The 23,272-nt window shown below is 47.3% G+C and overlaps 1 protein-coding gene across 1 annotated transcript in view; it reads right to left on the bottom strand.

The window, feature by feature from the left end:
• Positions 1–22,199, bottom strand: part of LOC145346415 (collectin-10-like) — a 139,978-nt gene extending 117,779 nt beyond the window's left edge. The window contains exon 1 of the mRNA XM_080193582.1: positions 22,116–22,199. The gene's annotated coding sequence lies outside the window, so the exon portion shown is untranslated. The remainder of the gene's footprint in view (positions 1–22,115) is intronic.
• Between the last annotated feature and the right edge of the window lie 1,073 nt (positions 22,200–23,272).

Genomic DNA, 23,272 nt, shown 5'->3' with positions numbered 1-23,272 from the left:
GGGGGACAGTGATGTGTGTGGGTAGTGGGGGGGTGGATAAGGGGGACAGTGATGTGTGTGGTTAGTGGGGGGGGTGGATAAGGGGGACAGTGATGTGTGTGGGTAGTGGGGGTGGTGGATAAGGGGGACAGTGATGTGTGTGGGTAGCAAGGGGGTGGATAAGGGGGACAGTGATGTGTGTGGGTAGTGGGGGGGGTGGATAAGGGGGACAGTGATGTGTGTGGGTAGTGGGGGGGGTGGATAAGGGGGACAGTGATGTGTGTGGGTAGTGGGGGGGGTGGATAAGGGGGACAGTGATGTGTGTGGGTAGTGGGGGGGTGGATAAGGGGGACAGTGATGTGTGTGTGTAGTGGGGGGGGGTGGATAATGGGGACAGTGATGTGTGTGGGTAGTGGGGGGTGGATAAGGGGGACAGTGATGTGTGTGGGTAGTGGGGGGGGTGGATAAGGGGGACAGTGATGTGTGTGGGTAGTGGGGGGGGTGGATAAGGGGGACAGTGATGTGTGTGGGTAGTTGGGGGGGTGGATAAGGGGGACAGTGATGTGTGTGGGTAGTGGGGGGGGTGGATAAGGGGGACAGTGATGTGTGTGGGTAGTGGGGGGGTGGATAAGGGGGGCAGTGATGTGTGTGGGTAGTGGGGGGGGTGGATAAGGGGGACAGTGATGTGTGTGGGTAGTGGGGGCGTGGATAAGGGGGACAGTGATGTGTGGGTAGTGGGGGGAGGTGGATAAGGGGGACAGTGATGTGTGTGGGTAGTGGGGGGGGTGGATAAGGGGGACAGTGATGTGTGTGGGTAGTGGGGGGGGGGGTTGATAAGGGGGACAGTGATGTGTGTGGGTAGTGGGGGGGGGTTGATAAGGGGGACAGTGATGTGTGTGGGTAGTGGGGGTGGTGGATAAGGGGGACAGTGATGTGTGTGGGTAGTGGGGGGTGGATAAGGGGGACAGTGATGTGTGTGGGTAGTGGGGGGGTGGATAAGGGGGACAGTGATGTGTGTGGGTAGTGGGGGGGTGGATAAGGGGGGCAGTGATGTGTGTGGGTAGTGGGGGGGTGGATAAGGGGGACAGTGATGTGTGTGGGTAGTGGGGGGGTGGATAAGGGGGACAGTGATGTGTGTGGGTAGTGGGGGGGTGGATAAGGGGGATAGTGTTGTGTGTGGGTAGTGGGAGGGGTGGATAAGGGGGACAGTGATGTGTGTGGGTAGTGGGGGGGGTGGATAAGGGGGACAGTGATGTGTGTGGGTAGTGGGGGGGGTGGATAAGGGGGACAGTGATGTGTGTGGGTAGTGGGGGGGTGGATAAGGGGGACAGTGATGTGTGTGGGTAGTGGGGGGGGTGGATAAGGGGGACAGTGATGTGTGTGGGTAGTGGGGGGTGGATAAGGGGGACAGTGATGTGTGTGGGTAGTGGGGGGGTGGATAAGGGGGACAGTGATGTGTGTGGGTAGTGGGGGGGTGGATAAGGGGGACAGTGATGTGTGTGGGTAGTGGGGGGTGGATAAGGGGGACAGTGATGTGTGTGGGTAGTGGGGGTGTGGATAAGGGGGACAGTGATGTGTGTGGGTAGTGGGGGGGGGTGGATAAGGGGGACAGTGATGTGTGTGGGTAGTGGGGGGGGTGGATAAGGGGAACAGTGATGTGTGTGGGTAGTGGGGGGGGTGGGGGGATAAGGGGGACAGTGATGTGTGTGGGTAGTCGGGGGGGGTGGATAAGGGGGACAGTGATGTGTGTGGGTAGTGGGGGGGTGGATAAGGGGGACAGTGATGTGTGTGGGTAGTGGGGGGGGATAAGGGGGACAGTGATGTGTGTGGGTAGTGGGGGGGGGTGGATAAGGGGGACAGTGATGTGTGTGGGTAGTCGGGGGGGTGGATAAGGGGGACAGTGATGTGTGTGGGTAGTGGGGTGGTGGATAAGGGGGACAGTGATATGTGTGTGGGTAGTGGGGGGGGTGGATAAGGGGGACAGTGATGTGTGTGGGTAGTGGGGGGGGTGGATAAGGGGACAGTGATGTGTGTGGGTAGTGGGGGGGGTGGATAAGGGGGACAGTGATGTGTGGGGTAGTGGGGGGGTGGATAAGGGGGACAGTGATGTGTGTGGGTAGTGGGGGGGTGGATAAGGGGGACAGTGATGTGTGTGGGTAGTGGGGGGGTGGATAAGGGGGACAGTGATGTGTGTGGGTAGTGGGGGGGGTGGATAAGGGGGACAGTGATGTGTGTGGGTAGTGGGGGGTGGTGGATAAGGGGGACAGTGATATGTGTGGGTAGTGGGGGGGGGATAAGGGGGACAGTGATGTGTGTGGGTAGTGGGGGGGGTGGATAAGGGGGACAGTGATGTGTGTGTGGGTAGTGAGGGGGGATAAGGGGGACAGTGATGTGTGTGGGTAGTGGGGGGGGGTGGATAAGGGGAACAGTGATGTGTGTGGGTAGTGGGGGGTGGTGGATAAGGGGGACAGTGATGTGTGTGGGTAGTCGGGGGGGTGGATAAGGGGGACAGTGATGTGTGTGGGTAGTGGGGGGGGTGGATAAGGGGGACAGTGATGTGTGTGGGTAGTGGGGGGGGTGGATAAGGGGGACAGTGATGTGTGTGGGTAGTGGGGGGGTGGATAAGGGGGACAGTGATGTGTGTGGGTAGTGGGGGGGGGATAAGGGGGACAGTGATGTGTGTGGGTAGTGGGGGGGGTGGATAAGGGGGACAGTGATGTGTGTGGGTAGTGGGGGGGTGGATAAGGGGGACAGTGATGTGTGTGGGTAGTGGGGGGGTGGATAAGGGGGACAGTGATGTGTGTGGGTAGTGGGGGGGTGGATAAGGGGGACAGTGATGTGTGTGGGTAGTGGGGGGGTGGATAAGGGGGACAGTGATGTGTGTGGGTAGTGGGGGGGGGATAAGGGGGACAGTGATGTGTGTGGGTAGTGGGGGGGGTGGATAAGGGGGACAGTGATGTGTGTGGGTAGTGGGGGGGTGGATAAGGGGGACAGTGATGTGTGTGGGTAGTGGGGGGTGGATAAGGGGGACAGTGATGTGTGTGGGTAGTGGGGGGGGTGGATAAGGGGGACAGTGATGTGTGTGGGTAGTGGGGGGTGGATAAGGGGGACAGTGATGTGTATGGGTAGTGGGGGGGGTGGATCAGGGGGACAGTGATGTGTGTGGGTAGTGGGGGGGTGGATAAGGGGGACAGTGATGTGTGTGGGTAGTGGGGGGTGGATAAGGGGGACAGTGATGTGTGTGGGTAGTGGGGGGTGGATAAGGGGGACAGGGATGTGTGTGGGTAGTGGGGGGGGAGGATAAGGGGGACAGTGATGTGTGTGGGTAATGGGGGGGGGATAAGGGGGACAGTGATGTGTGTGGGTAGTGGGGGGGTGGATAAGGGGGACAGTGATGTGTGTGGGTAGTGGGGGGGTGGATAAGGGGGACAGTGATGTGTGTGGGTAGTGGGGGGTGGTGGATAAGGGGGACAGTGATGTGTGTGGGTAGTGGGGGGGGTGGATAAGGGGGACAGTGATATGTGTGGGTAGTGGGGGGTGGATAAGGGGGACAGTGGTGTGTGTGGGTAGTGGGGGGTGGATAAGGGGGCAGTGATGTGTGTGGGTAGTGGCGGGGGGTGGATAAGGGGGACAGTGATGTGTGGGGGTAGTGGGGGGGTGGATAAGGGGGCAGTGATGTGTGTGGGTAGTGGGGGGGGTGGATAAGGGGGACAGTGATGTGTGTGGGTAGTCGGGGGGTGGGTAACGGGGACAGTGATGTGTGTGGGTAGTGGGGGGGGGGGGGTGGGGTGGATAAGGGGGACAGTGATGTGAGTGTGGACCGTCGCTCCCCGGCCGCTTTCTCCGGCTCGGGAGCAATCTGACACGGGCGCGCTTTTCCAAATTTTTTTCTAACTGTGCATGCGCAATTCAGAACTCCGATCATTCCAGCCACGCTAGGCCTTGCCCACAGCACGGATCGGACTGGAGATGGCTGGGAGCATATGGGTGTGCCTGAAAGCGGATTTCTAAGTCGGATCTGCATTACGCCCAGGTTCAGCAATTAGAATGAAAGTAGTAAAATCAGGCCCATTGTTACATTACTTCCTCATAATTATTATTGTTATGTGTAAACCGCAAGTTATTTCTGTATCTATGGGGACATCGAAGGCTTATGAGCTCCACATCATTGACACATGATTCTCCGTTAAGTTTCACGCCTACAATGTGATTTATGGCGATTGCTAAGAAATAATTTGCTGTCCAAAATCACTGGCTCCTGGACAGACAGACTGCATGTTCACTCTGCAGGGTTCTGTCGTTTCGCTAGGCTAGAGGAACACATAAGAACATAAGAAACAGGAGCAGGAGTAGGCCATCTAGCCCCTCGAGCCTGCCCCGCCATTCAATAAGATCATGGCTGATCTGAAGTGGATCAGTTCCACTTTCCCTCTTTCTCCCCATAACCCTTAATTCCCCTGTCTATCAAAAACCTATCTACCCGTGACTTAAATATATTCAGCGAGGTAGCCTCCACCACTTCAACGGGCAGAGAATTCCAGAGACTCACCACCCTTTGAGTGAAGAAGTTCCTCCTCAACTACAATCTAAACCGCCCCCCCCCCTTATTTTGAGGCTGTGCCCTCTAGTCCTGCTATCCTTTCTAAGCGGGAAGAATCTCTCTACCTCTACCCTATCCATCCCCTTCATTATCTTATACATCTCTAGAAGATCCCCCCTCATCCTTCTAAACTCCAACAAGTACAGACCCAACACCTTCCATATTAAATTAAATGAAAGGAACATGATTATAGTTAGCAGGCTGAATCTGAGATAGCAAGCGGTTTTAATTCCTCTGCAAGACTCTACCCATTCTTTATCAAGTTTGATATTCACAGTTAAAGTTTCAAAATCAGATTTTTAAAATTGGCAATAGCTGTCAGCAGTGACAAAGTTAAATAGGTCACAATTTGTGTCGAAATACAGTTCATAGAATAAAGTTCAAATTATGTAATTAACCCAAACGTTCATGCTGTGAGGAATATTTTGGTATTGGGTAAGGATGAGGCCTCTTCTGCCTTGTTTAAGTTTTTTTATTAGTGTCACAAGTAGGCTAACATTAACATAGCAATGAAGTTACTGTGAAAATCCTCTGGTCACCACGCTCCGGTGCTCTGCTCGGTACACTAAGAGAGAATTTAGCATGGCCAATGCACATAACCAGCACATTTTTTGGATTGTGGGAGGAAATTAGAGCACTTGGAGGAAACCCACGCAGACACGGGAGAACGTGCAGACTCCGCACAGACAGTGACCCAAGCCAGGAATTGAAACTGGGTCCCCGATGCTTTGGGGCAGTAGTGCTCACCACTATTCCACTGTTCCGCCCACATTACTATAGGTGTATAAAATGTTGAAATAAATAAGACCCCATTGTGAATTGATAAGTAATATTTAAACCATTTCAAGTGTATTGCCTCATAGGTTTACATTTTGCAGGCTCTGAAAAATATAGAATACTCTGTACCTGACTGATTGTTTTAAGTATATACAAGTTGGAAAAAATAAATGAATGGAAATAATATTAAGAAGGGTTTAACTGTAAATTCTCCATTATGACTCCCACTTCCTCATCACGTTGATTATCATACTATGCAAAAGTCACATGTGTCTCAATTGACTTCATGACCTGTGTCCTGGAGCAGGCAGAAGGGTCACAAAATTTGGCTTTGTGCTGCCTGTTTTCTGGCCAGGTTGCGTCCAAAATGACCTCTGTGAAGCAGGTGCACTTTTCCGTTGCTGTCCAAGATCACAGGCCATTTTGCTGAACACGTGAGCACGTGCGGGGAGCATTCAACAGACAGCTGGTGAGATTAGCTCATGCTGATTTGACACCTGGGCTGTGCGTATTGCAGCTGAGCGCTTCAGCGAATCTGCTCCAACAAATACACACAGCTCAGCATATGGTTAGCCTACTTGTGACACTAATAAAAAAAACTTAAACAAGGCAGAAGAGGCCTCATCCTTACCCAATACCAAAATATTCCTCACAGCATGAACGTTTGGGTTAATTACATAATTTGAACTTTATTCTATGAACTGTATTTCGACACAAATTGTGACCTATTTAACTTTGTCACTGCTGACAGCAAAAACAAATGAATGGAAATAATATTAACAAGGGTTTAACTGTAAATTCTCCATTATCACTCCCACTTCATCAGGTGATTATCATGTCATGCAAAAGTAACAAGTGTCTCAATTGATTTCTTGACCTATGTCCTGCAGCAGGCAGAGTAGTCACAATTTTTTTGGTAAGATCACTCCCAGACAGAGAGAGACTGTGCATTGTCGAAATTTTATAAAATGGTTATGCAAGGGTGATGGTATGAGAAGTGTGGTGATAGTAGTGCGACTGATGCAGATTTATGTATTATATTGTTATTTAAGGGAAATTTTAAAATACAGCTGTATGCTACAGGCACTCAATATGTCTAGGGGAATGTCACTCAGACACTGAAAGAGCAGGATAATTACTCATTTTAGCCTTGCAAGTGGTTGCGTTAAGTAGAGCTAATGGACTTTTGTTCACTTGGGATTTCCGATTCGAACGATCAACAGGCTCATATGATGATCAGCTGATGGTTTATGCGCAGTCCTGTGTCTGTGTCAGGCTCGATAATTTTTTGCAGAAAGTAGTTTACAGCTGAAGCCTGGTTGAAGTCAGAATGCAGGTTCCTGGAATTCTAGCTGTCTCTGAAAGTTTCAATATGATCTATGCTTATTATAGCAAGTATCTTTATGGTTGCTAACTGCATTTAAAGTGGCAGTTAGGTGTGTATGTGGAATATTGCTCATTTGGAAATGAAACCGTGATATTAAACAGAAATTAAAGTTGTTTCCTTTTCATTTTTAAGTGCTGTTCAAGTCTTAATAATTAAAATGTTTCATTTGTTAGAGCTACATTAAAACTGTATTATTAAATACAATTTATTTCACAATAAAAGATCCCCATTTCTTCAGTGGAATAATTCCTGGAAGGAAGGGTCCTTTCCTCATGATAATGCTAATAAAGAAAAATTGTTGGGATTCAGTCTGGCATCCAAACATAATTTGGAGTTCTGGTCTGCTATCCTAACAGAAGTCAGAATTGCTAAAACCCTATCAAAGTAGGGAGATGGAAATAACTTGTGAAGACAGGTTGTTACTGTATGGGGCTTGAGTAATAGTCCCAACCCAGGGACTACTGTTACAGGAACTGCATAACTTACCCAGGTCAATGAAGATCCTAGCCTGGAGTTATGTGTGGTGACTGGGCGTCGACAAGGAAATAGAAAGGATGGTGAGTCAATGCCCTAGTTACAAAACTCAACAGGTTTTACAAGCAAATTTGCATCCATGGAAGTGGCCTGGCCAACCATGCATGAGGTGACATGTAGATTCTGCTGGGCCATTTCTGGGTCATACGTTTCCTGTACATTATCTTATATGTCTTATAGAGACATATAAGATAATGAAGGGGATGGATAGGGTAGAGGTTGAGAGATTCTTCCCACTTAGAAAGGATAGCAGGACTAGCGGGCACAGCCTCAAAGTAAGGCGGGGGGGGGTGGACAGTTTAGAATGGAGTTGAGGAGGAACTTCTTCACTCAAAGGGTGGTGAGTCTCTGGAATTCTCTGCCCGTTGAAGTGGTGGAGGCTACAAAGAACAAAGAACAAAATCAGCCCGGGAAACAGGCCCTTCGGCCCAACGAGCCCGCACTGCCATCTCAACACCACCAGTCCCCCTCTCCACCCACGACCCCTGTCTAATGTTTTATGGCCATCCAGATTGAGGGAATCTGATTTAGGGACAAGGCTACCTCGCTGAATATATTTAAGTCACGGGTAGATAGGTTTCTGATAGACAGGGGAATTAAGGGTTATGGGGAGAAAGCAGGAAAGTGGAACTGATCCACTTCAGATCAGCCATGATCTTATTGAATGGCGGGGCAGGCTCGAAGGGCTAGATGGCCTACTCCTGCTCCTATTTCTTATGTTCTTATATGTATACTAGTAGATGCACACTCCAAGTGGTTAGAAGTGCATTTGATGAAGTCTACAACAACCGTGGCCAACATTGACCCATTGACACATTAAAGAAGATTTCTGCTATCCATGGCATTCTAGAAGTGGTGGTGCCAGACAATGGTCCATCAAGGTGGAAGATTTCCAAAAATTTCTCAAGTCCAATGGCATTCACCAGGTGAGGTTGGCACCTTACCACCCAGCATCAAGTGGGTTGGCAGACAGTGCAGTACAAACATTTAAGTCATCAATAAAGAAGAACAGGTGAACAGGCCCCTTCCTGTATGTATTACCAGGTTTTTATTGTCTTTAAACACCACCCCAAACATGACCACAGTGGGTCACGCCAGCCGTGTTACTGATGGGATACTATTTAAGAACACGATTGGACATGATGTTCCCTAATGTGGCAGGAAGTCTAGAGGCCAGGCAAACCTCCCAGAAGGAAAATCATCCATCAGGAGGAGAAAACAAAAATGTTTAATGTGGTTGATGCAGTCGTGGCCAGAGTCTTTGTTGCCGGCTCGATAAAGTTGTGGAGGGAACAAGACCGGTTGTGAAGATACAAGGCTGTCAGCTCAGGAAACATATGGATCATCTAAGGAGGAGAGCAACATTAGACAATGAGATGCATATGTGACCTCTGCAGATAGTTCAGGGAAACCAAGTCTGGTTACTGGTGTTTCGGAGGAGAATATGGGACTGGAGCACCAATAGTTCTATTGACTGAGGGGCCTGAAGCTGACAAGGTGGCCTCGATCCTGGATTAATGAGTTTGCCTTTTCTGTTTGTCTAGTCTGACCCTTTAAATGTAGAAGAACCTCCCGCCAAACTGAAGCTCTCGACCAGAAGTCTCAGGACCAATTAAACTTTTGATGAATTTTCCAGTGGTTCTTCCTGTCGCCCTTTTAATTTCAAGCCTATAATGTGCCTTATTAATCCTGTTCTTAGTTCATCCCTAGCTGTTTTTCGGATTTGAGAGTGAAGGAATTTAGCAGCTTGGCCCTTTAAGGGGTGGAGGGGAGGGAGGTGTTCCCGGGAGCCACATGATTGGCAAGGAGCTGAGCCAATCGACAGGAGAGTGCGTAGCCTGGGTTGAAGAGGGTCTTACATTTGCAGCCAAGGAGAGTAGAACAGTCGCATTGTAACTCAGTCTGACCTTGTTATATACATCATTCTTATTGTTGCAATAAAGTCTTTGTTGATTCATGCTACATTGAGTAGCCCTTGATTTATTACATCAACTCCCTGCTAAATTAGCTTAAATTTCCCAGAAACTCCTGTAGATTGTCCCACAAGGAAGGATATTGTCCTGACCCTGTTGAGCTGCAGTCTGTTCAATTTGTACGGGTCCAGCTCTCCCAGAAAGAGTCCCAATGCCTCTGGGAATCTAAAGCACTCCCTCCTACACCATCTCTCCATCCAAATGTTCCTCTGCTCTATCCTCCTATCTTTATACTCACTAGCATGTGGCACTAAGAATAATCCTGATGATTCTACCTTTCGGGCATTGCCTGTTAACCTTCTTCCTACCTCAATAAATCAGCCGACAAGACCTCACCTCTCTTTCGACCTGTGTCAGTGGTACTGAGAAGGACCACAACCTGTGGCCATGAACTCGCCCTCCCCACAGTGCTCTGCAGTCAGGGTTTTCTACAATCCCTAAGTGACCCCATGGGATCAAGATTAATGTGCCATCTTGAATTCACATGTATTCATGTATTACATTTAACGAACACATGTATTCATTTTATTGCATTTTTGGTATAAAAGTGGAGAGATGTTTTTAATGGTTTCCAGATAAACCCAAGTCCTGAAATCAGGAAGTCTGTTTTTCTCCAATGAGCATTCCCATAGTTAGTCAAATGCAATGAAAGCCAGAACAATAAAATGCTTTTAAGTTTCTTTCTAAGTGTAAAGGTGAGACATGGATGAAGTCTTGAACTGACAATGCATTTAGATACAGGAAAGGCTCATGTGTCACCATCCCTTTAGGTTGCAATATTTTATTTATCTTGAATCACTCCAGTTGTTCCTTGAAGTAGGATGTCCGAATCAGAACCTTAGCAACCTTCCCTCCAGCCTAGCATGGAGACCTCAGGGGCTCACCCCAAAGTGGAGTCGGCACTTACATAGAAACACAGAAGAAGGCCATTTGGCCCTTTGAGCCTATTCTGCCATTCATTACAGGCATGGCTAATCATCTAACCCAACAGGCTACTCCTGCTTTTTTCCCATAACCTTTGATCCCATTCGCCACACTGATGTAATGGTCTTATTTGTTATTGCATACCATTGAAATGGGGTGAATTGTGAAAGAAATTAGCTTCCGGTTTCAATGGTTTATGAAAGGTTGCTGGTTTCAAATTAACCTATGAACCAACATGGAAATCTTTATAAGTAGAAACCTTATGAAACAGAAAGGTCGTTCCTCCACTTGCAAAAATCTGCATCCACAAATTTCCGCATTCCTAATTTGTCATCATATCATTTTATGTCAAGAGAACAGACTTATATTTTCCTCTCCATGGGCAATAATAGTAACCACAGTTTGAGAATCATTATGATAACCACATTGTTCATGGCTGGCAGTAACCACGATATTTACGTCTGTCTTACAATGTCTAAAAAAAACGTATTTATCACTGACAGAACAGCTATGATGGAAATTCCAAGAAGGAAGTCTTAGTTGGGTTTCAAGGGATGATTTAACATTCTTATAATCTGAGTACCACTGAACTACAAATAGAAAATAGAAGCAGGAGTAGGGCTTTTAATGCTATGCGCCTGTTCCGCCATTCATTATGTTCACAGCTGATCATCAAATTCAATACCCTGATCCCACCTTCTCCCCATATCCCTTGATCCCACCTTCTCCCCATATCCCTTGATCCCACCTTCTCCCCATATCCCTTTGTCCCTTTCATCCCAAGGGCTATATCTAATTTCTTCCTGAAATTACTCAGCGTTTTGGCTTCAACTACTTTCTGTGGTAGTCAATTCTACACATTCACCACCCTCTGGGTGAAGAAGTTTCTCCTCACCTCAGTTCTAAAAGGTTTACTCCTCATCTTCAAACTGTCACCCCTGGTTCTGAACTCCCCCGCCACTGGGAACATTCTTTCTGAATCTACCCTGTCTAACCCTGTTAGAATGTTATAAGTTTTTATGAGATATCCCCTCATTCTTCTGAAGTCCAACAGATACAATTCTAACCGACTTAGTCTTGCCTCATCTGATAGTCCTCCCATCCCAGGAATCATCTTGGTAAACCTTCGCTGCACGCCCTCTATAGGAGGGACATCCTTCCTCAGATAAGGACATCAAAACTGCACAACAATACTCCAGGTGTGGCCTTACCAATGCCCACCCTATACAACTGCGGTAAAACATCCCTATCCCTGTATCAAATCCTCTTGCTATGAAAGCCAACATACCATTTGCATTCTTTACTGCCTGCTGTACTTGCATGCTTACTTTCAGTGACTGATGCACAAGGATACCAAAGTCTCGCTGAGTATCCACCTCTCTCAATTTACAGCCTTCCTATTTTTTGCTACCAAAGTGGGTAACCTCACACCTATCCACATTATGCTGCATTTGCCCATTCACTCAGCCGGTTCAAATCATGCTGTAGCATGTCTACATCTTCACACAGCTCACCCTCCCACACAACTTTGTATCATCTGCAAATTTGGAGATAATACATTTCGTTTCCTAACCAAACCATTAATATATACTGTGAACAGTTGGGTCCGAGCACAGATCCCTGCGGTACCTCAATAGATACTGCCTACCAATCAGTAAAAGACCCATTTATTCCAACTCTTTGCTTTCTGCCTGCTAAGCAGCTTTCTATTCATTCAGGGTAAGATATGGAAGAGAAAGATGGGACTGACGAAGAAACTTGCTCTTGCACTGGCAACCACCAGCTCAGATACTGACATTGTGCTTACTTTGGAGGACGACTTGAGCAATGGGACCTGCATACAATGAGACCTTGGGTCCAAGAATCCTGAGGATAGGTCCCAGCTTTCTAGAAAGCAAAGTCACCTATCTGTCCCACCTTAAGAGGACACAGATGAGGATTTCACTGGGGGCAATGTATAGCCAAAGGCCAATGAGAACACACAAAAATATATGGGGCATTTTGGCAGGCTTTCCAAAAAGCTCACTGCCTCTGGCAAGGAGCATGGAGGAGACGATCTAAATTTGCACCCGGCTTTCTGTCGAGCTCAGAGGCACTTTATATGCCTTTATATGTGTGCCTTTATATGCTCTGTTTGAGACCAGAACTCTCCACTCACCTCATGAAGGGGAAAATCCCGAAAGCTTGTGGGTTTACTATCAAATAAACCTGTTGGACTTTAACCTGGTGTTGTGAGACTCCTTACTGTGTTTACCCCAGTCCAACACCGGCATCTCCACATCAGCATTTATTGCCTATCCCTAGTTGTCCTTGAAACTGAATGGCTTGTTATGTCATTTCAGAGGGAAGTTGAGAGTCAACCACATTGCTGGAGTCTGGAGTCGCATGTAGGCCTGGCCATGCAAGGTCGGCAGATTTCCGTCCCTAAAGGACATTAGTGAATCAGATGGGTTTTCCGACAATCAACGATGGTTTCATGATCATCAGTCGATTCTTAACTCCCGATATTTTTTATTGAATTCAGATTCCGCCATGTGCCGTGGCAGGATTCGAATCCTGGTCCCCGGAATATTAGCTGAGTTTCTGGATTAACAGTCTACCAATACTATCACTAGGGCATTGTATCCCCCTGTGGATAGAGGATCGCACTTATTCTGTACACCTCCTGCATGAAGGCCTCCACCATTGTATCACAGAAGCTTGGAGCACACTGTTTACCATTCCTGTCTTATTGTCAGTGGAAGCTCAGTGCTAGAATGACTTACACTAGCCAAAATATATTTCCCCTTGAAGAAGTGCAGGCTGCCTTTAGGGGCACATGCTGTTCGAACTTGAGAAGCTTGAGCCTCTCGTGGTTTTGTTCCTCCTGCTCAGGCATGCGGTCGCTCCATGACATGTTTAACGTGGGGCTACAGTCATGCAAATGAACAGACAGCATGAAATTTGCATGCCGCCTCGATGGGAAGCAACTTTGACAATCCAGACAGTCCCAAGTAGTCAGCCTCTGTGGGTGACTTGAAAGTAGGTTGACTATCTCAGGATAAATGCATTGTCGACGCCTCCAGGATAGGCATTCACCAACATGATACTTTGAGTAGTCAGACACTAAATGCACATTGTCTACATCCCCCTGCAGACGTGGGGCATTCAGGACCACCTGAATTGTCAATGTTCCTACTATCCTGGCAAAGCCACATGCCCACTCATCCTTTCTCCTCCATCATTTCCTAAACACCCAAATGGGCAGCATAGTTGGAGATGTTTGAGATGGTGCCGGCTCCTCCTAGAAAGTTTCTGACCCACAAGCATTTCTGCTACATACCAACTCTCCAGTGGTGGCTACCTCGCTGAATATATTTAAGTCACGGGTAGATAGGTTTTTGATAGACAAGGGAATTAAGGGTTATGGGGAGAAAGCGGGAAAGTGGAACTGATCCACTTCAGATCAGCCGTGATCTTATTGAATGGCGGAGCAGGCTCGAAGGGCTAGAAGGCCTACTCCTGCTCCTATTTCTCATGTTCTTAAGCATTTGATGCAACAATGATCTTCACAGCCATCACTGTCCTGGTGTGAAGTTCCAGGAGCAAGCTGGTAAAGTTCCTTGTTGAAGGTGAGTTACCTCAGACAACACTCCGAGATCAGGTGGAAGTAGGTTATAATAACACCAGGGGTCAGCTGTAAAAGGAACAGCGTTTTATTGCACAAAATGAAGTAAAGCAAACCACAAGCCTGTGGTGAACACAAACCGGGACAGTAAAATAATGGACCCGCTCCAGGTCCTGCTTTATAAAGGGCTCAGCACACAAGCTCCACCTGGTAAGGTAATTACCAATCACTAGGGAGCTCCTACACTCCAGGTCCTACATGGAGGTCAATCAGTGATTCCCCAGTGCAAATCCTGGTGGAGTGCTCTGTCCAAACCCTTGGTAAATTGGGTCCTTCTGTGGAGAGCCGTCCTTTCAGAGTTTCCCCTCTCTACTGTCCCCACTCTATTTGCTGGTCATGTTGCTGCGCCAAGGGCAACGTAACCACGGGCTCCGCTCACCAAATCCATGTTTGCCCCTTGAATTTGTGCAGCAGCTCATCAAAACACTTCCAATGGCTGTGCCTAAGCAGAAACAATCAAAAACACCTTGCAAGTTGGTGGCGGGCGTATTTCTGATGTTAGTTGAGGTGGCGAGAGCTGGTTTGTCTCTCATACTACAGAAAATGTGTCCAGATGGGATTGATATTTATTGGTTATATGGGGAGATGAGCTTGTTAAGCCAGTGTTGTTGTCTGGACCCATTCCAGTTATATCTTCTGATTAATCTATCTGCTATTGCATGAATGTGGAAAATCCCAAGCGTTTGCATTAGTAACAGGTCCTGGCCAGCAAACTGGCCTCACCAACAAATCAGTTTAACCCCCTGGATGCGTTTCCGCTGGGCGGGCAGGATTTTACGGCCTCGCTCATCCCGAAATAGTAAATTGCCGAAGGTGAACAGATCTTCCCATTGCCCGCCCCGATTCTCACGGCTGGCGGGGTGGTAAAATTCCGGCCAATGTGTTTCTTTGTGGGTTCTGAAGCGTGTTCTTAAAGTTAAGTTGTTTTAGATGCAAGGACATCCGCAGATATTCATTTACTAAGAAAATGAGAATTGTGCCATTACGAAGGTTGCCCCTATAACATCGTCCGACTTCACACCTGTCTCAGTTCACCTGCCTCTGTCAGACCTTTGTTATCTCCACACACGACTGTTCCAATGTTGGCTGGAGTCTCACATTTTGTCTCCCGTCAACTTGAGGTTACGCAAAACCCTGTTCCCTGCGTCTCAATTCACACAAAAGTCCCATTGCCCAGGAGGAAGTAACAGTTCAGACCAGTATTCTTATTTTCCCACGTTACTGATTTTTCTTTTCACCCTTTTGTTCTCTGATCTATGTTGGCTCCCGGTTCCAAGCCCCAAGCCCTAGGATTCCCTCACTCCACCTCTCCCGATGCTCTTTTAGCACACTCCTTAAAACCTACATTGTTGCTATTTAAATACAAGTTGTTGTAGTACACCAATCTATGGTTCGCTATAGTGTTTTGCAGTTATTTTTAGTTATTTGAAATCAAATAACGCACCGACGGCCAAGACTAAATACTTGGACCAAAGCCGCTTAATTTGTAGTTAGGCCAGCAGCTGTACCAGGCCATATATTATTTTCTAAGATGTTGCATGATTGCGCTGGTTCTTGGAAAATGCTTTAGTTGCCAAACATAAATGACTCTGCGCAGAAGCTTGCGCCAAATAGACAGTTCTGAAAACTGACTCAATTTTGAGGCCAGATAGCCAGTTCCGTCTAATGCACAATTCCTGACCAATGTTTAAACTTGTTCTAACACAAGAAATATTTGCAATTGACCGATATCATTGATTTAACAAACGAAACAATGTGTGATAAAGATTGAACTAAGATTCAGAACGTGTTTAGATAGTAACAGATTGCAATTAAAATTGTGATTGGATCAATGCAGGACATTGTGTCACTCTCATTAATATAAATGGAAACATTCCTTGCTTGATTCTGAAATATTTCAGAGTAAAAAAGCATTCCTTATTAATCCAACCCCAGTTGTGGTCTAATGAATCTGGATCATTACAGGAAATACTCCTATGAACAGTGACAGACTTGGAATGCAAAAGGAAATCTAAATTTAGAGACTGCACGGTGGCACAGTGGTTAGCGCTGCTGCCTCTCGTTCAATTCCGCTCTAGGGTCACTGTCTGTGTGAAGTTTGCACATTCTCCCCATGTCTGCATGGGTTTCCTCCAGGTGCCCTGGTTTCCTCCCACAATCCAAAGATGTGCGGGTTAGGTTGATTGGCCATGGTAAATTGACCCTGGTGTCAGGGGGATTAGCAGGGTAAATATATGCGGTTACGGGAATGGGGTCTGAGTGGGACTGTTGTCAGTGAAGGCTTGATGGGTGAGTGGCCTCCTTCTGCGCTGCAGGGATTCTATCCGTGCAATACAGCCTCTGATAGTCAAGATCCAGTCATTTCCTGTGGCGTTTACCAGCCTCTCCATGCTGGGAACACTCCCTTGCAAGCTTCCCACGTTGTGTTTTGCCATGTCCCACGAATGGCCAGCAGCACAATCTTCCAGGCCTGTCACTGTCTCCAGTTTGTTGGCACACTCCACCACCAGGGGATCTGCGGGTGAAGGGGGTGAGATGGGCCTTCTGCAGGGGGATCAGTGGGCGATCCTCCTGGTTAGGAACAGTTTAAAAATCCCACTCAACATCTTTGAAAGTTCAATTTGCGCTGAACCAAATTCGTGTTTGAAATTCCTCAGGTGTCGGCAGTGTTAGCCACGGTTTCCCGTGAGGCAAGTTTGCAGTTAGTCTGAATGTTCAGTTCAATGCTTTCCTTTGCGGAACCAGGAACTGCTTTATCCAGACAGCCGACAGAACGACCCCTCCTCTCTCAACATACCCTCCTGCAAAATACCTCCAAGGCCCCCTCCTTCCCAGTCGTGGAAGGTTACGGGTTCCTTAAATCAGTGACATCGAGGACTTCAAACAAAGATAGCGTATCTTTCAACTCACAGATACAAACAGTACTTCAGCTCTGCCCGAGACCCTGGATTTTCTGCGCTCCCCCTCACTCGTTCTACAGCAGTTAGCTAGAAACAGGCACAACTTGGCACAACCCTGCGTTCTGTTCAGACCCTTTCTAGGCAGGAAGAGGACTCGCGGCATTTCAAATGAGGCCTTGGAGTTGAAATTTAGACCAGTGAGGGCGTAAAGCTGGAAGTTAGACCAGTGAGGGCATTCTCATGCTTGCTCTTCCCCGAAACCTGCTCAGTGTTAAATCCTGGGGAGAGAATTCGGATTCTGGGATTATTTTAATTGGAGCAGAGAAGTGTGATTTAATAGATACTTTTGTTTTTGAAATGTTTTGAGAAAGTGAATAGGGAAAACCTATTTCTGCGTTATCGGTCTGAAACTGTGACTAATGGAGTAAGCAAAAGTGATTCGAAGAAATTTCTTTACGCGTAGAAATTTATAACACACAATGAGGCAGAGACCATTACATCTTTTAAGGGGAAATGGATATGTATACAAAGTTATGAAAGACATAACATATGGTGAATAACACTTAAAGTGAGCAATTCAAGCAGTAGGAACAATTCTCCTATTCTCTAAAATTGTGGGTTCTAGAAGAAGCAGAGAGCTGGCTGACCTCTCCTCTTGCACCCTCTGGATATTGGCAGTCATCCAAGTATCTATATTCTCATCAAATCCTGTTCACCCATCACCCTCTGTGCTGGCTAACCTGCATTCAATCTCAATGCAGCAATGCACAATTTTGAAATCCTCTTCCCTGTTTTCAAAATTCTTCATTGCCCCTTCCCTGTCGATCTCTATAATCTTTTCCAGAACAATAGCTCACATGAGATCTCTCGACTCCTCCAATTCTTGAACATCCCCGATTTTCTTCCCTCTATTGGAGATGATCACATCTCCAGCTACCTACAGACATATGTTCAGCAGTTACCTTTGCAAATCTCTCTTCACAGGCTTAATTTTGAATTAGTGTAGGGGAGAAACAGGCAATGGACATACTATGGAAACTGCGTTCCTGGATGAGCTGTCGGTCTACACCATCTCTGGAATGTATGCTGCTTTCAAAGCAAGGGCAGGAATGGGGGGGGTGGGGGGGGGTGCGGAGATGCATGTTGGTGGGAGGGTCTTGGGGTGAAACTAGCAATCCATTGTAGCGGCGCAGTGGCACAGTGGTTGGCGCTGCTGTCTCACAGGGTCAGGGACCCGGGCTCAATTCTGGCCTCGGATCCTGTCTGTGTGGAGTTTGCACATTCTCCCCGTGCCTGCGTGGGTTTCCTCCGGGTGCTCCGGTTTCCTCCCACACTTCAAAGACATGTGGGTTACATTGATTGGCCACGCCGAACTGCCCCTTAGTGTCAGGGGATTAGCAGGGTAAATACGTGGCATTATGGGAATGGGGCCAGGGTGGGATGGTGGTTGGTGCAGACTTGATGGGCTGATTGGCCTCCTTCTGCACTGTAGGGATTCTACGGATTCTATGATTTCCATTGACTTGGGTCCACGTGTCTGTGACAGGAGGTTGCTGGCCCTCTAATTTTTCACCTCCTCGAGTCTGAAAGATGAGGGCTGTCTTTGAGCATTGCCTCTGGAATCAGTTCTCACCTCAGCCCAGTTAGGGGATCTGCATTTTAAAATAGAGTGACATTAGCGTGCAGACGCAGTGGGACTTGGAAATGATCCAGGTGGCTGATCCCCGATCCTGGATTGAAAATCAAACCCATTTCCCCCCTTTCATCATAAGAATCTGTGCATTCCCTTTTGTCTGTCTGGGATCACTGTGTTTGTAAGTAAGAGGTGTGCATTTGTCCATTCTGTCGGTCACTTAGCTTTTCCTAGGCAGTCCCATATCAACCTATGACTGACAACAGACCGCCGAGACGGCTTGGGAAGCTTTATGTTGAAGGTGCAATATATAATCAAAGTGTTCTTTCCAGCTTTCCATCACGACAGCCGTTGACATGAAACCGTCTGTACAGCTGAATTCCTTGGCTAAGTAACTTCTTGTTAAAGTCATTCTAAGAAATAGTTTCTCGTGGAGACATTGCAGAAAATAAACTCATATTATTTGGCTGACTATGATGATATAATTTACAGAATAAAGAAAAATTCTCTTTGTCAGTTGGAAGTGGTTCTCGTAGGTTGGCTAACTTCAAAATGCCATGAAGGTCGTAGGGTCACGGAGCACAGAAAAAGGCCCTTTGGCTAATCAAAGCTGTGCCTGCCAAAGACAAACTACCCAATTGTTCTAATCCCACTTTTCAGCACTTGGCCCATAGCCTGGTATGTTTTGTCATCACAAATGCGTATCTAAATTCTTCTTAAATGTTATGAGGGCCTCTGCCTCCACCAACCTTTCAGGCAATTCGATCGTCAAGTTAAGAAGTCATTTCTCAACGGCACAGCTGTGGCAGATACATATTTTTAAGATCATCAAGTAAAACTGATGATATTACTCGATGATTGCGGAGGGGGTAAGGAATTTGAACATGGAGACATGCTGGGAGTGGGAGGGCATGGCAGTGCATGGAGAACCCTGCAACATGCTGGTCAATGGCTTTTCAGGTAGTCACTGTATTGCTGTGATGACAGTAAAAAGTCTGACAACACCAGGTTTTAGTCCAGCCGACTTATTTGATAACATACTCACAAGCTTTCGGGGTTAGCCCCTTCGTCAGGTGAATGGAGAGTTCTGGCCTCAGACAGAGCATATAAAGCACAGACAGTTTAGAGATTACTGATTAGAATGCGAATCCTTACACCTAACCTGCTGTTCAAGACCTGAAGTGGCTGATAATGTGAGTGGAAGGAGCACTGATCACAGGGTAAAGAGATGTGTATTGTCTCCAGACAGTACAGTAAATGAGGTTTTGCAAACCCAGGCAAGTCACGGGGGTTACAGATAGTGCGACGTGAACCCAAGATCCCTGTTGAGACCGTCCTCATGTGTGCCATTGTAGCCAAGTTCCGCACACGAGGACGGTCTCAACAGGGATCTTGGGTTCACGTCGCACTATCTGTAACCCCTGTGACTTGCCTGGGTTTGCAAAACCTCACTTACTGTACTGTCTGGAGCCAATACACATCTCTGTAACCTGTGATCAGTGCTCCTTCCACTCACATTGTCAGCCACTTCAGGTCTTGAACAGCAGGTTAGGTGTAAGGATTCGCATTCTAATCAGTAATCTCTAAACTGTCTGTGCTTTATATGCTCTGTCTGAGGCCAGAACTCTCCATTCACCTGACGAAGGGACTAACCCCGAAAGCTTGTGAGTCTATTATCAAATAAATCAGTTGGACTAAAACCTGGTGTTGTCAGACTTTTTACTCTGTTTACGCCAGTCCAACGCCGGCATACCCACATCATTGCTGTGATGAGGCATAGATCAGCTAGGTAGTCAACATCATTTCCCAAACGTCAGGGAGTCCAAAACCAGAGGCCATAGGTTTAAGGTGAGAGGGGAGAAATACAGAAGGGTCCAGAGGAGAAATTCTTTCACACAGATGGTGGTGAGGCCTGGAACAACGTACCAGGGATATTAGTAGAGGTGGGTACAATCTTGTCTTCTATTTGGACAGTTACATGGGCCAAATGTGAGCAATTGGAATTAGCTTACTGGTTCAAGAAACATGGACAATTTGGGCCTGTTTCCATGCTGTAAACCTCTATGACTCTATGGGGCCCTATTTTACCATTTTGATTCTTAAGTGCTGGATGGACTTGAAACTGGGAGTGTTTCAGATCTGACTTTTAGACCCATTCTCAGGCATCCCCATATGCACTCTGCCTGAAAAAAAAACAGCAATTCTGAATCGCACTGTAGAGGCTCACGGGTAGGGTTTGATGAGTCCGAAATCCTGCAGCTGTGATTAGTGCCTCCAATTGCGCATGCGCAGAAAAACAATAGCGGAATGTGGCTCCCCTGCCGCATCCCTCCCAGGCCAGATAATGCTTCTTCCTGGCCCCCACAGGCATTGCCCCACCCCACTAACATTACTGACCTCCTTCTCCTCCGCCATCCAGACTAATCGTGGGCCTCTCTCCCCTTCTCTCCCACCGATCTCATGCAGGGTAGCAGCGGACGCCCCCCTTCCCCTCCACTGATCTCAGATAGAGTGGCAGCGGACCCCCCCCCCTCCCCCCAACTGATCACAGGTAGAGTGGCAGCAGACCCCTCCTCCACCACCCCCCCCCCCCCCCCCCCAACTGATCTCAAGCAGAGAGCCATCGGCACCTACCTCCTCGCTAAATGGAATGCCCGAATCGGACCGAGCGTGTCTGTTTTGCGCCAATTCTGGATGGGCGAACGTAGTGGTTAAGGGGGAAATGCCGGTAAAGTTGGGTGTGCAGCCCATAAAGTCAATTTAAATGCATTTAAAAGGCTGTTGCACCCATTTCGGGCACAGCCCCAATCGTGGACAGTTTCCGGCCTTGGCCAAAGAAGAACTGGCATGGGGGTGGGGGCGCGGATCACGCTACTCAACTCATGCCCCACTTTACCAAGTTTCCACGCCCAAAAACAGGCACAACTTGATGGTCAAATCAGGCCCAATGTCTCCATGAGGAAGAAGAAGATCATGGAACTATACACAGAAATATTGGACATTAAAAGTTATAAAATGGATACAAAACCCGAAGATAGCTGAGAACGTACAGTTAGCCACTGATAGGAATGGCTGCAGGATGTTTCCCTCAGAGACAATGGAACCCCTCTCAATGTTTCCGGACAAGATAATTGAAAAGCCTGATTACTGTCTTCAGTAAAGACAAACATTATGGTGATCTCATATAACAGATCCTTGGCACAACTGTCTTCCCAGACTGACGAGTGAATTCCGAGCGGGAGTACACAAAAGAGGGGGTTAACCTCTTGATGGCTTTCTCGCCTGTTGGCCTACCTGCCTGTATGTGTCTGTCGGACTGTGTGTGTGTGCGTGTGTGTGTGTGTGCGTGTGTGCATGTGTGTGTGCGTGTGTGCACACTGAAGATGTGTGATACAGTGACCCAAGACGGAGCCCCTGCAAAAAATAGTCATCTTTTGCAGGAACGTTTAAAAGTCTTTCTCTGGCTGCGAACCAACCGGCAAAAAGATTAAACTGGAAAGGGAACTGAAATCTCTCTATCAAACCGCCGCGCACCTAAATCATGGAACCAACAGTTCAACTGCAGAAGTCATTGAGAAACTGGAATCAATTCCTGATGATGGTAAGACTTCATCTTCTACTCCTCACAACTCGAGGAGTGCTAGCTATCATTTTTATATTTATATTTGCTTCCTATTGGACTCAGTTCTTAGTTCTTATCTGTATGAATTTAAATGCATGTGCCTTACCAATTCTCCTTACCGTTTTGGCAGTTAATAAATGTGCTCCATCTTACTTCAAGAAAGCTTGGTTAAATTGGCTCCTTTTTTCTGTTGGATCTGGAAAAGATATCCAAGGGGAAGGGAACATTGTTAGATTAAACCTTATTATTACCAGCAGAGACTGGATTGAATGAAGACATAGAGGCAGCCATTCCTCCAAAGCTGGGTTGTAACAAGTTGGGGATATCCTATCGGGCTGGTGACAAATCAAGGGGTCTCACCTGGATCAACAATTTTTTGGGGAACTTCACTTGGGGCTGATTGGAACACGTTTGTACTGGACTTGAGGGTTTGTTGACCAACTGGCATGAATGAGCATGATGATGACTCGCAAAAGTTGACTCCATTAGCAAAGGAGCACTGTAAGGATGACATTTAGTGTATTACTGAGGTGGGGAAAGAGTGGAAACAATTCAATGTCATAAAGCCCAATGTGACTAAGCGAGGGGATTTTCACAGTAACTTCATTGCAGTGTTATTGTAACCTACTTGTAACACAAATAAATAAACCAAAAAAAACGGTGCTTTGAATCACGGGTGCTCCTTGACCTGACAGTGCAGTCTGGACGCTACAGGAACACATTCTTTCCTGATGAGAGGGGGAAGTAATCTGCCTCAGTGAGGGTGAAGAAATACTGGAGATTTCTTTGGAGGCAGCTACAGAACTGCGGTGCAATACTCGCGGTTACAACTTCAGAAGTAATAATTTAATCAGGGCAGGAAAGATGAGTACAGTGGCACATTCTACAGCATCCTGCTTTGTGTGTCTCACCCACTCTAACTTACATAGAACATAGAACACTACAGCACAAACAGGCCCTTCGGCCCACAAGTTGCGCCGATTATATCCATACCTATCAGGCCTATCTATGACTCTCAATCCCATGTACTCATCCAGAAGTCTCTTAAAAGACCCCAGTGAGTTCGCCTCTACCACCACCGATGGCAGCCGATTCCACTCACCACCCTCTGAGTGAAAAACTTACCCCTGACATCTCCTCTGTACCTGCTCCCCAGCACCTTAAACCTGTGTCCTCTCGTAGCGACCATTTCAGCCCTGGGAAATAGCCTCCAAGAATCCACCCTATCTATACCTCTCAACATCTTATACACCTCTATCAGGTCACCTCTCAACCT

Source organism: Carcharhinus amblyrhynchos, chromosome 8 (assembly GCF_965287045.1).
Source record: "Carcharhinus amblyrhynchos chromosome 8, sCarAmb.v2.hapA, whole genome shotgun sequence".
In the NCBI taxonomy this organism is placed as follows: domain Eukaryota; kingdom Metazoa; phylum Chordata; class Chondrichthyes; order Carcharhiniformes; family Carcharhinidae; genus Carcharhinus; species Carcharhinus amblyrhynchos.
This window is presented reverse-complemented; position numbering and strand designations above follow the sequence as displayed.